The sequence below is a fragment of the Natator depressus genome, chromosome 25, assembly GCF_965152275.1.
Source record: "Natator depressus isolate rNatDep1 chromosome 25, rNatDep2.hap1, whole genome shotgun sequence".
Classification (NCBI taxonomy): domain Eukaryota; kingdom Metazoa; phylum Chordata; order Testudines; family Cheloniidae; genus Natator; species Natator depressus.
Window position 1 is genome coordinate 13,592,437 of NC_134258.1, and position 10,346 is coordinate 13,602,782.

Consider the following 10,346-nt stretch of genomic DNA (forward strand, 5'->3'; position numbering starts at 1 on the left):
GGGGCCGCGCCATGGGGGCTCCGCTCCGGCTCCCCGCTGGTCCTCGCGCGCCCGGCCGCCGCGCCCCGAGCCGGGGGAGGGGACAAAGGAGGCGCGGCGCGACGAGCGGCGGGTTGAATAGTCTGGTTGGCCTCCGCCGCCCCAGCGCAATCCGGAACTCTGGGGGGACGGCGGGGAGGGGGACGGATGGGGGGGAATGGTGGGAGGGATGGACGAAGGGGTAGGTTTGGGGGTCGGTGGGAGGAGGGGGGCAGGTAGGTGGGGCGAAGGGTAGGTATGGGTTTAGGTGGGGGATGGGTAGGGATGGGGGTGGATGAATGGATGAACAGAGCCGTAAGTATGTGAGGACGGATGAAGAGGGGGGTATGGGGGTGGATGGATGAAGGGTAGGGGATGGATGAAGGGGGAGGTATGGGGAGAATGGATGAAGGGGTAGGTATGGGGGGATGGATGAAGGGGGAGGTATGGGGAGAATGGATGAAGGGGTAGGTATGGGGGGATGGATGAAGGGGGAGGTATGGAGGGATGGATGAAGGGGGAGGTATGGGGAGAATGGATGAAGGGGTAGGTATGGGGTGGGTGGGTGAAGGGGGAGGTATGGGGGTGGATGGATGAAGGGGTAGGTATGGGGGATGGATGAAGGGGTAGGTATGGGGGGATGGATGAAGGGGGAGGTATGGGGGGAATGGATGAAGGGGTAGATATGGGGGTGGATGGATGGATAGGCATGGGGGATGGATGAAGGGGTAGGTATGGGGGGATGGATGAAGGGGGAGGTATGGGGAGAATGGATGAAGGGGTAGGTATGGGGTGGGTGGGTGAAGGGGGAGGTATGGGGGTGGATGGATGAAGGGGTAGGTATGGGGGATGGATGAAGGGGTAGGTATGGGGGGATGGATGAAGGGGGAGGTATGGGGGGAATGGATGAAGGGGTAGGTATGGGGGTGGATGGATGGATAGGCATGGGGGATGGATGAAGGGGTAGGTATGGGTGGATGGATGAAGGGGGAGGTATGGGGGGAATGGATGAAGGGGTAGGTATGGGGTGGGTGGGTGAAGGGGTAGGTATGGGGGTGGATGGGTGAAGGGGTAGGTATGGGGGTGGATGGATGAAGGGGTAGGTATGGGGAGAATGGATGAAGGGGTAGGTATGGGGTGGGTGGGTGAAGGGGTAGGTATGGGGGTGGATGGGTGAAGGGGTAGGTATGGGGGTGGATGGATGAAGGGGTAGGTATGGGGGGATGGATGAAGGGGGAGGTATGGGGGGAATGCATGAAGGGGTAGGTATGGGGTGGGTCAGTGAAGGAGTAGGTATGGGGGTGGATGGATGAATAGGTATGGGGGATGGATGAAGGGGTAGGTATGGGGGGATGGATGAAGGGGGAGGTATGGGGGTGGATGGATGAAGGGTAGGGGATGGATGAAGGGGTAGGTATGGGGGGATGGATGAAGGGGGAGGTATGGAGGGATGGATGAAGGGGGAGGTATGGGGAGAATGGATGAAGGGGTAGGTATGGGGTGGGTGGGTGAAGGGGGAGGTATGGGGGTGGATGGATGAAGGGGTAGGTATGGGGGATGGATGAAGGGGTAGGTATGGGGGGATGGATGAAGGGGGAGGTATGGGGGGAATGGATGAAGGGGTAGGTATGGGGGTGGATGGATGGATAGGCATGGGGGATGGATGAAGGGGTAGGTATGGGGGGATGGATGAAGGGGGAGGTATGGGGAGAATGGATGAAGGGGTAGGTATGGGGTGGGTGGGTGAAGGGGGAGGTATGGGGGTGGATGGATGAAGGGGTAGGTATGGGGGATGGATGAAGGGGTAGGTATGGGGGGATGGATGAAGGGGGAGGTATGGGGGGAATGGATGAAGGGGTAGGTATGGGGGTGGATGGATGGATAGGCATGGGGGATGGATGAAGGGGTAGGTATGGGTGGATGGATGAAGGGGTAGGTATGGGGTGGGTGGGTGAAGGGGTAGGTATGGGGGTGGATGGGTGAAGGGGTAGGTATGGGGGTGGATGGATGAAGGGGTAGGTATGGGGAGAATGGATGAAGGGGTAGGTATGGGGTGGGTGGGTGAAGGGGTAGGTATGGGGGTGGATGGGTGAAGGGGTAGGTATGGGGGGATGGATGAAGGGGGAGGTATGGGGGGAATGCATGAAGGGGTAGGTATGGGGTGGGTCAGTGAAGGAGTAGGTATGGGGGTGGATGGATGAAGGGGTAGGTATGGGGGTGGATGGATGAATAGGTATGGGGGATGGATGAAGGGGTAGGTATGGGGGGATGGATGAAGGGGGAGGTATGGGGGTGGATGGATGAAGGGTAGGGGATGGATGAAGGGGTAGGTATGGGGGGATGGATGAAGGGGGAGGTATGGAGGGATGGATGAAGGGGGAGGTATGGGGAGAATGGATGAAGGGGTAGGTATGGGGTGGGTGGGTGAAGGGGGAGGTATGGGGGTGGATGGATGAAGGGGTAGGTATGGGGGATGGATGAAGGGGTAGGTATGGGGGGATGGATGAAGGGGGAGGTATGGGGGGAATGGATGAAGGGGTAGGTATGCGGGTGGATGGATGGATAGGCATGGGGGATGGATGAAGGGGTAGGTATGGGGGGATGGATGAAGGGGGAGGTATGGGGGGAATGGATGAAGGGGTAGGTATGGGGGGATGGATGAAGGGGTAGGTATGGGGAGAATGGATGAAGGGGTAGGTATGGGGTGGGTGGGTGAAGGGGTAGGTATGGGGGTGGATGGGTGAAGGGGTAGGTATGGGGGTGGATGGATGAAGGGGTAGGTATGGGGGTGGATGGATGGATAGGTACGGGGGATGGATGAAGGGGGAGGAATGGGGGGATGGATGAAGGGGGAGGAATGGGGGGATGGATGAAGGGGGAGGTATGGGGTGGGTGGGTGAAGGGGTAGGTATGGGGGTGGATGGATGAAGGGGGAGGTATGGGGGTGGATGGATGGATAGGTATGGGGGATGGATGAAGGGGGAGGTATGGGGGGATGGATGAAGGGTACGTATGGGGGGATGGATGAAGGGGGAGGTATGGGGGAATGGCTGAAGGGGTAGTTATGGGGGTGGATGGATGAAGGGGTAGGTATGGGGGTGGATGGATGGATAGGTATGGGGGATGGATGAAGGGGGAGGTATGGGGGGATGGATGAAGGGTACGTATGGGGGGATGGATGAAGGGGGAGGTATGGGGGAATGGCTGAAGGGGTAGCTATGGGGGTGGATGGATGAAGGGGTAGGTATGGGGGTGGATGGATAGGTATGGGGGATGGATGAAGGGTACGTATGGGGGGATGGATAAAGGGGGAGGTATGGGGGGAATGGATGAAGGGGTAGGTATGGGGTGGGTGGGTGAAGGGGTAGGTATGGGATGAGTGGATGAAGGGATAGGTATGGGGGTGGATGGATGAAGGGCTAGGTATGCGGGGGATGGATGGATAGGCATGGGGGATGGATGAAGGGGTAGGTATGGGGGGATGGATGAAGGGGGAGGTATGGGGAGAATGGATGAAGGGGTAGGTATGGGGTGGGTGGGTGAAGGGGGAGGTATGGGGGTGGATGGATGAAGGGGTAGGTATGGGGGATGGATGAAGGGGGAGGTATGGGGGGAATGGATGAAGGGGTAGGTATGGGGGTGGATGGATGGATAGGCATGGGGGATGGATGAAGGGGTAGGTATGGGGGGATGGATGAAGGGGGAGGTATGGGGGGAATGGATGAAGGGGTAGGTATGGGGGGATGGATGAAGGGGTAGGTATGGGGAGAATGGATGAAGGGGTAGGTATGGGGTGGGTGGGTGAAGGGGTAGGTATGGGGGTGGATGGGTGAAGGGGTAGGTATGGGGGGATGGATGAAGGGGGAGGTATGGGAGGATGGATGAAGGGGGAGGTATGGGGGGAATGCATGAAGGGGTAGGTATGGGGTGGGTCGGTGAAGGAGTAGGTATGGGGGTGGATGGATGAAGGGGTAGGTATGGGGGTGGATGGATGAATAGGTATGGGGGATGGATGAAGGGGTAGGTATGGGGGGATGGATGAAGGGGGAGGTATGGGGAGAATGGATGAAGGGGTAGGTATGGGGGGATGGATGAGGGGGGGTATGGGGGTGGATGGATGAAGGGTAGGGGATGGATGAAGGGGGAGGTATGGGGGGATGGATGAAGGGGGAGGTATGGGGAGAATGGATGAAGGGGTAGGTATGGGGGGATGGATGAAGGGGGAGGTATGGAGGGATGGATGAAGGGGGAGGTATGGGGAGAATGGATGAAGGGGTAGGTATGGGGTGGGTGGGTGAAGGGGGAGGTATGGGGGTGGATGGATGAAGGGGTAGGTATGGGGGATGGATGAAGGGGTAGGTATGGGGGATGGATGAAGGGGGAGGTATGGGGGGAATGGATGAAGGGGTAGGTATGGGGGTGGATGGATGGATAGGCATGGGGGATGGATGAAGGGGTAGGTATGGGGGGATGGATGAAGGGGGAGGTATGGGGGGAATGGATGAAGGGGTAGGTATGGGGGGATGGATGAAGGGGTAGGTATGGGGAGAATGGATGAAGGGGTAGGTATGGGGTGGGTGGGTGAAGGGGTAGGTATGGGGGTGGATGGGTGAAGGGGTAGATATGGGGGTGGATGGATGGATAGGTACGGGGGATGGATGAAGGGGGAGGAATGGGGGGATGGATGAAGGGGGAGGTATGGGGGTGGATGGATGGATAGGTATGGGGGATGGATGAAGGGGGAGGTATGGGGGGATGGATGAAGGGTACGTATGGGGGGATGGATGAAGGGGGAGGTATGGGGGAATGGCTGAAGGGGTAGTTATGGGGGTGGATGGATGAAGGGGTAGGTATGGGGGTGGATGGATGGATAGGTATGGGGGATGGATGAAGGGGGAGGTATGGGGGGATGGATGAAGGGTACGTATGGGGGGATGGATGAAGGGGGAGGTATGGGGGAATGGCTGAAGGGGTAGGTATGGGGGTGGATGGATGAAGGGGTAGGTATGGGGGTGGATGGATAGGTATGGGGGATGGATGAAGGGTACGTATGGGGGGATGGATGAAGGGGGAGGTATGGGGGGAATGGATGAAGGGGTAGGTATGGGGTGGGTGGGTGAAGGGGTAGGTATGGGATGAGTGGATGAAGGGATAGGTATGGGGGTGGATGGATGAAGGGCTAGGTATGCGGGGGATGGATGGATAGGTATGGGGGGATGGATGAAGGGTAGGTATGGGGAGGTGGATGAAGGGGGACGTATGGGGGGGATGGATGAAAGGGGAGGTATGGGGAAACTGACTTTCCCAGTATCACACACAGCAAAGCATTGGCAGAGATGGAAGTTGAACCCAGGAGTCCAGTTCTCAAGTCCTGCTCTCTACGCCTCCAATAATAACCCCCGTTTTTTGCCCACTGTCAGAAGTAGAAAGTTTGGGGCAGAGCAGGGAGTAGGACCCAGGAGTCCTCACCCTTCTCTCGCCCCTGGACTCCACTGCCCTCCCAAAGCTGGGGACAGGACCCAGAAGCCCTGAATCCCAGTCCCCCTGCTCTAGCCACCAGGCAACACTTCCCCTTCCCCCCCCCCACCCCCAATCTTACTGCTTGGTATTCCCGCCGTGACCCGGGATTGCTTTCAGCCCTCGAGTCATGCTGTTATTTCTAGAGCCAGGCTAGCACAGAAATACATGCAGGTAACCTGACCTGGGCTACAGAATGCCTTGCTAATCTGTAGAGATCCATTTATAAATCTTCTCTGATTCCCTGGTGTAGCATGACTCAGTACCTCCCTGTCCCCCCAGCAGCTCCCTGGGGAGATTCTGGGGGGCACACGCTATGTAACTCTTTTTGAAGCCATCAGTCACTAGAGGCCTGACTCTCACACCGTTACTGCCATCTCTTGCTCTAATGCAGCCCCCTGTGCACAGGCCATGGGGCATAGGTAGATATTACCCCGCACTGTACTTGCCAGCCTAGACGGTCGCGCTTTCCAACGCAGGTGGGAGGGGTAGATATGGGGGTAGGGAGTAGGTGGGGCTGGCTTTGATACGCAGGTACGCAGCCGGGGGTTCGTGTTCTGCAGGCTCCACGATTTACGAGAATGTGGCTGTCGCAGCTGGTGTCAAATGCAAGTCTTGCCCAATTTCCTCAGTGCTTTAAGCCGCTCGTTGGCAGCTATTCTAGTGCGGCATATTTGGCGCCAGATCCGACCGAGACGATGTACGGCCCCACAAAGGGGATTCTTTTTCCCTTATGCGCTTATTTTTTTTTCAGTGGGGTTGGGTCTTTGAAAGATGGGGCCATTGGGAATGGGGCCCTTCGCCTCTCTAGAGAGTACAGCCCCAGGTCAGGGGACCTGGCTGACCCCAAGAGTGTGTGCATGGGAATGGGATATGGAGCCTTTCACCAGTAGGGGGTGCCAGTTCTAATCCCACCCCAGGTCGGGGACTGACTGGCTCAGGGGGATCAGGGACAGGGTATAGGGCCTTTCCCCTCTAGGGCACCAGTCCAGTCCAGTCTGTCTAATCTATCTCAATCCCGAGCTCCTGACCTCTCTGGGTGCGGCATCTGAGTGTGGCAGGCATGGTTAGACAGACAGACCAAGAAGGTGTTAATCAAAGACCAAAATCTCTCGGCCTGCTGCCATAACAAATATTGACAATCGTGCCACAAACCAAGCAGTGACAGAACTGCCCCCGCAGCCCATGGGTTCCTCTGTGCTTTTACAGTAAGCCATGTGTGCTTATTCCCCACACCCCACCCCACCCCACCCCCACTCCCCGGGGTTAGAATTTCCTCTAGTTGCTCCGGTCAGGGAGTGGGAGTCAGGGCTCCAGCAGGGCATCGGGGGCGGGGGGGAGGGGTGCTGCCCTCAGTGTCAGCAAATGCCGCTGTAAGCTGTGACTTGGGCTTTCTTTTCCCCCATCCCTGGGGGCAACCTTTCCCAGAACTTTCTGAATTATTCAGACCTATTATGGGAGGGATCGGTGCCAGAAAAGGTTTCTGGGGAACTGCAGTGTGTGCGCATGTGTTCGTGTGAGAGAGTGTGTGAAGTTATTTAGAATGGCTATATTAGCAGATAAGTTTCTCTTTTGATGATAGGATGTTTTATGGGGGGGGGGGTGTACATGTGGGAGGTGTATATATATGGAAATGTGTATTTGTGTGTCATGACTGTCCTGTATGCACATGCACCATAGGGAGTGTGGGAAACACATCCTGGGTGTGTTTGATGTGGGGATGGTTGCATGTGTGTCTGTGTGTATATACCATGTGCATGTGACCTGGGGTGTGTCTGTTTGTGTGTGGGCATGAGACATACTCTCTGTGTGTATGTTGTGTATCATCTTAAACATGTGTGAAACCTGCCTGCGGAGGGAACTGGGTCAGGGCCCTGCCACCTGAATCACCCTCCTCTACTGGGAACCCCAGATCCTGCTCTTGCTGTTTAGGATGGCGGGGGGTGAGGTGTATTTGTGGGGCTGGCTGCACGGTCTCCCTTGGGAAACACTCCTCTAGCCAAGAATTCCTCAGCTTTGCACAGAAAGACCTGGCCTGGGGATGGACTCCATGTACTTGGTTAAACGAGTCAGGATCTAGACTGGAAGGCTCTGGGGCAGGGACTGCCTCTTATTGTGTCTGGGCATCACCCAGCACAGACAGACCCTGAGCTCTCGGTTGAGACCTCTACCTACTGCCAGGACACAGTTATAATAACGCTAGTAAGTCCTGACGTGGGGGGAAATCTCCCTGGGATTGGAGTTCATGATGGCACTGTGGCTTTATCCCGCCTTTCCCTGGTCTGATCTCTACAATGCTCATCTGAGCCAGCCACCCCCTCTCAGGGCCTTCCCTGGCTGGGGACTGATAGGACAAAGGGCAAATGAATAGATCCCTTGGGAGGTAGGAAAGTGTCATTAGTGACCCTATATCAAGGGGGAAACTGAGGCACGACACTGTCTCACCTGCGGGTACAGGTAGAGGCAGGAATTGAACCCAGGCGTCCTGGCTCCTAGCCCTCTTGTAACCACTAGATCCAGCCCCTAGTTCGACAGCGCGGCCTCGAGCTCCCTCTCTGTGCTGGGCCAGGGGCTCCTGCAGCTCCTGTGTCCTAGGGCTGGGGGGGCAGGCAGCGCCCACCCCGGCTGGTCCGGCTCCTCCACCTCCTGCCCGCCACACACCACCACCCTGGAGATAAATTCCGTGGTTCACACATGCAGCTCGCTGCGGGAGGCCGCCTTTTCCAAGCCGGCGAGCGACTAGCCTTCGAGAGGCGACACCAGAGCCCGCAGCGGGCACCAGGGCGTTGTGTAGCAGCGAGCGGAGAGCACAACTGGGTGCTCTGGGCTGCTGGATCCCCATTTTATCGGTGCCTGTGTGGTAGCCAAGAGTCAGCACTTTAAAGCCAGGCTGATGGGGGCTGCTCTGGATAATAGCCGAGGAATCCCCGAAGATCCCAGCTAATGCACATCCCCAGCCCTGGCTGTGGAGGGGCAGAAAACGCTGTATGAATGGCCCTTTCTCTCTCTCCTCTGCTTCCTCTCTAGGCATTTCACAATCCCTAATGGATCTGTCCTCACAGAACCTCTAGGGGATGGAGGTGCAGGGGAGATAACGGTCTGGTCTGTACTAACAAGTCCCATCCCTGAGAGCCATAGCAGTGGCGAGGAACAGAGAGATGGGCCCCAGTGCAGGTTTGATCGTGGCCCCCTCCCACAGCAGCCCTGTACCCTTCCCCACGCGGCTCTGTAACTCTAATTGTCACCATTTGGCGGGGAGGCCGGGGGAGCAGGGCGCAGGATGGGAGAGGATGCCAACCCTGCACTCACCGCCCCCAGCAGAGGCTCCTGTGCCCCACAGGGCTGGGCCGGGCCCCTAACTCTGGACGTTGCAGCCTGGTGTATGGAGTTGCCATCCCACTCAGGTTTGGCACCAAACCTGACCCATGCTGTGACCCCAGACGCTAAGTTGCAATGCCCAGTGCAGGGTGCCAGGCCACTTGACGGGACACCGGAGCCAGTGCTCTGGGGCAAGTCACGAAGGCAGAAAAAAGTCGTGGGCAAACTGTGACTTTTTTTTGGGCTGAGACAGATCTGCAGCCTTAATAATACAAACCTTGGAGCCTTCTGGGGCTCTCTAAGTTGCATGGGACCCTGAACACCTAAACTGGTTGCCCTGGCTGTTTTCTGCCAGTGAGATGTAGCTGCATTGACCTAATCGCAGCTAGCTACCGCTCCTTGGGCAGGTGGAGTTCCTACAGTGACGGAAAAACCCCTTCTGTCACTTAGTCTGCGTCTACACTGTAGGGTTACAGTGGCACAGCTGTAGCATATGCTGACACCAGCCCCTAGGGGACTTGCCCAAAAGGAATCTGGGTTCTTGAGCCCCACTTTAGTGCCCACTGGACCAGTCTTCCTACCCCAGACACCTTTGGAGTCCCAGCTACTTCCCTGATCCTCAGACACAAGCTCTGACTACTGTTGTCCCTGCAGGGGGAGAGCTGGGTTCTGTCCTGTCCTGCAGGTCTCTGTTCTGCCTTGCCCAGTGTTAGCGGAGATCCCGGCTTCTTCCCAACTCCACTGTCTTTATTCTCTTGGGGGATGTGAGCGGTGGAGAGAATCTGCTTGGATTCGCAGCTCCCGAGGCATTTGCAGCCCTGGCTGGTAGTGGGATCCTCCCTTGACTTGGGAGATCCAGGGTGGCCAGGCTGGGAGCCCCTGTAACATGCTCCTGGAGTCTCCTTCTCTGTCAAGAGCTGCCTGGGTGCTGTCAGACCATCTGGCTCTAGTTGCCGGATGCAGCTCAGGTCGGGGCCCCCGTGGGGCGTGTCTCTGGCTTTCCCTCTTTCGCGAGGCTGGATGGTGGCATCTCGTCTCTTGTGCCGAGGGCAGGACAACATGCAGTGAGTTGCCCTCTCTGTTTGACCTCGCAATTGACCAGCTCCGGGCTGGCCCAGCCCTGCTCACCTGGCCAGCCCCATGCAGCGGGTGGGGCACCTACACCCCACTGCGGTTTGAATGGCCCATGGGAACAGCCACCGTGGCAGCAGGCGGGATAGTGGAGCAGAGGAGGCAGGAAGGGAAGGGGTGAATGAGAAACTCTCGTCTCCACCCAGTGACTCGCGCTAAATAAACCTCCTGCCCTTAATCCCAGGAAGAAGGAAAGAAAAGATTGAAAAAGGGGAGCAGCTGGGTCAATAGGGGGATGCAGAAGGTGGCGGGAATTAGACATGGTTAGTGGGGTGAGGAGGGGGGCTAGCTAGGGAGCAGCTTGATGCTGGGCCCTGGGAGCCAATGGGACATGATTTCCGGGCCAAGCAGTGTCTGACATT